The 3,775-nt window shown below is 39.3% G+C and overlaps 1 pseudogene; it reads right to left on the reverse strand.

Annotated features, from left to right (window-relative positions):
* Positions 1–2,746: 2,746 nt before the first annotated feature.
* LOC104992566 lies at positions 2,747–3,493 on the reverse strand (annotated as a pseudogene).
* Positions 3,494–3,775: the final 282 nt, after the last annotated feature.

The raw sequence follows: 3,775 nt of genomic DNA on the forward strand, positions 1-3,775 counted from the left end.
GTCGGGCTCTAGGTGAGTGATCACACCATCATGATTATCTGGGTTGTGAAGATCTTTTTTGTACAGTTCTTCTGTGTTTTCTTGCCACCTCTTCTTAATATCTTCTGCTTCTGTTAGTTCCATACCATTTCTGTCCTTTATTGAGCCCATCTTTGCATGAAATGTTCCCTTGGTATCTCTAATTTTCTTGAAGAGATCTCTAGTCTTTGCCATTCTATTGTTTTCCTCTATTTCTTTGCACTGATCACTGAAGAAGGCTTTCTTATCTCTCCTTGCTCTTCTTTGGATCTTTGCATTCAAATGGCTATATCTTTCCTTTTCTCCTTTGATTTTGGCTTCTCCTCTTTTAATAGCTGTTTGTAAGGCCTCCTCAGACAGCCATTTTGTTTTTTTTTTCATTTCTTTTTCTTGGGGATAGTCTTGCTTCCTGTCTCCTGTACAATGTCATGAACCTCAATCCACAGTTCATCAGGCACTCTATCAGATCTAGTCCCTTAAATCTCTTTCTCACTTCCACTGTATAGTCATAAGGGGTTTGATTTAGGTCATACCTGAATGGTTTCGTGGTTTTCCCTACTTTCTTCAATTTCAGTCTGAATTTGGCAATAAGAATTTCATGATTGAGCCACAGTCAGTTCCTGGTCTTGTTTTTGCTGATTGTATAGAGCATCTCCATCTTTGGCTGCAAAGAATATAATCAATCTGATTTTGGTGTTGGCCATCTGGTGATGTCCATGTGTAGAGTCTTCTCTTGTGTTGTTGGAAGAGGGTGTTTTTACCAGTGTGTTCTCTTGGCAAAAGTCTATTAGCCTTTGCCCTGCTTCATTCTGGACTCCAGGGCCAAATTTGCCCCTTACTCCAAGTGTTTCTTGACTTCCTACTTTTGCATTCCAGTTCCCTATAATGAAATGGACATCTTTTTTGGGTGTTAGTTCTAGAACGTCTTGTAGGTCTTCATAGAACTGTTCAACTTCAGCTTCTTCAGCATTACTGGTTGGGGCATAGACTTGAATTACCATGATATTGAATGGTGAAGCAATTACATTCTGATAAAAAAAAAAATCACAGTTTGGGGGAGGAAGTAGTTATATGAGTTTGACAAATGCATACAGTTATGTTAACCACCACCACAGTCAAGAACTAAAACATTTCTGCCACTTTTTTTAATTATCCCTTCTTCGAACTGCAGTTCCTGGAAACTGCTGATCTAATTTCTGTCTCTGTAATTCTGCTTTTTCCAGGATGTCGTATAAATGAAATTATATAATATTCAGCCTGTTGAATATGATTTCTTTTACTTAGCAGAATGCATTTGTGTTTCATCCACATTATTGTGTTTTTTTTTTTTTTTTTTTGTTAACTAGTTTTCAGTTGTGTGGATATACCACAGTTTTATCCATTCACAAGTTGATAGACAGGCTATTTCTAGTTGGAGGCATTATGAAAAAAGTCACCACAACCATTCACATACTGATTTTTGTGGAAGCATAGGTTTTTATTTCTCAGGTACACATCTAGGGTATTTACTGGGTTATATGGTAAGTGTATGTTTAACTTTGGGATTCCCAGGTGGCTCAGTGGTAAAGAATCCTCTTGCTGATACGGGAGATGTAGGTTTGATCCCTGGGTCAGGGAAAATCCCCTGGAGGAGGAAATGCCAATCCACTCCAGTATTCTTGCTGTGAAAATGTCATGGACAGAGGAGCCTGGCAGACTACAGACCATAGGGTCTCGCAAAGAGTCAGACACTACTGAGTGACTGAGCACAGACATGCACATGTTTAGCTTAGAAATTGGCAAACTATTTTCCAAAATGGCTGTACCATTTTCCAATCCCATCAGCAAGGTTGTGGGAGCTTCAGTTCTCAGATTTTTAACAGTTGATAATGTTTGCTTTTTTGGCTCAGTTTTGTGTGTTTGTTTTGAATTTTAGCTATTCTGATCAAGGTGTGTCAGTATCTCATTGAGATTTCTATCTGCATTCCTCTAAGATTTATGACATTGAACACCTTTTCATGTGCTTCTTTATATCTTATTTGATGATGTGTTTGTTCAAATATTTTGCCTACTTTTTAAATTCTTTTCTTTTTATTGTTTTGAGAGTCCTTTATATATGACTAAAGAACATTTGTTTTTCACTAAGACTTTATCTGGAGGACATAACTAAATTGTGCCACCACCTCCACCTCAGTTTGAAGAAGGGTTAGTACAGTGAATGTTATAAAGCAAGTATGAACAGTTTGAGAGACTGGAGCCAACATTAACTGACAAAAACCAATTTCCATCTGAATCATCATAAAAATGTTTAAGTAAAAAGAAGGGGGGAAGGGGGAAAAAGTGGTTTCAGATTGAACAAGATCATCACATTTTATCTAATAAATTCAATCCTAGCTAAGGTTTACCAAGATTGAAACAGGATTGCATCTGTGCTAAGTCGCTTCAGTTGTGTCCAACTCCTTCTGACCCTACAGGCTGTAGACCGCCAGGGTATCCTGTCCGTGGGATTCTCCAGGCAAGAATACTGGAGTGGGTTGCCATGCCCTCCTCCAGGGAAATCTTCCTAACCAAGGGTTGAACCCATGTCTCTTGTGTCTCCTGCATTGGCAGGCAGGTTCTTTACAGTTAGTGCCACCTGGGAAGACCTAGGAAACAGGATTACTATAATACAAAACTTCCACTACAGCACGCTGCACACACCTGTGCTCCAAGCCCCCCCCCCCTTCTCCCTAATGCTTCCATATTCAAACTATTCCCCAGCCTGTTTGGCCTGTCCACAAAGGAGCAGGTAGATCTCTTTGATCCAGTCTTTGTTATAAGGCTGGTATATCTGGGTATCAGCTCGGTAAACAAGGCAGCTGAGGTCTGCCAGGTCATCAATAAAATCAAACAACTGACTGATATCATATGGGATAGAGGGGCTGTTTCAGATGCTCTTCATATATTTTACAAACACCTTCCAGGCACTTATTCACAGATTCACAGTCAGCGGAAGTTCTGCCTTCTGGCCTCTTGGTAGGCCGTACCCACACAATGGCATGAGACGTCGCGACAAAGTTTCCTGCTGTCTCCACACAGGAGCTTATCTGCAGCACCACCCGCAGCCAATCCCCCGAGAGTTCTTTACAAAACCTAGATATAGAGCTTTTATCAGATATATATTTTGTAAATGATTTCACAACTGATTTTTTAAAATACAGGTTTTTTTCCTTCTCTCTTTGTTCTAATACTATTACCACTTCCTGGTATAATCATTACCACTGACTGGATTATAAAACATAAAGAAAACATTTATCACCATTTTATGGAAGAGAAAAACTGAGGCACAGTTTTTTTTTTTTTTTTTTAACAGACCTGCTGCTTCCACTGTAATGGACAGCTGGAGCCAGCTGTGAGATTTGATGACTAAGGAGAAAGTCTTAGCAGGTTTTTGAAACCATCATTCCCTTTAAAGGGGTGCCATTCTGTTAAGTAGGATCCAGTCAGCTTACTTCATGGAGGAGGAAACAGGTATTTGTTAAAAATCTATGATGCACCTGTGAATGATTTAGGTCAGGTGCCAGTAAACCACGGCCAGTGACCCAAATCTGGTCCTTTTTTTTTTTCTTTTTTACAGCCTGTAAACTAAAGGTTTTTGTTTTTGTCTTTCCTCCCACAAATGAACATTTGCAACTAATTTGATGACAGAAAAAGCTAATTTTGAACCCCCAAATGAGGGAAATGCAATCCCTCCCCACCCTAATTCCATTTTATTAGTTGACATGTATTTAAACAAACA

Source organism: Bison bison, unplaced genomic scaffold (assembly GCF_000754665.1).
Source record: "Bison bison bison isolate TAMUID 2011002044 unplaced genomic scaffold, Bison_UMD1.0 scf7180017864217, whole genome shotgun sequence".
NCBI lineage: Eukaryota > Metazoa > Chordata > Mammalia > Artiodactyla > Bovidae > Bison > Bison bison.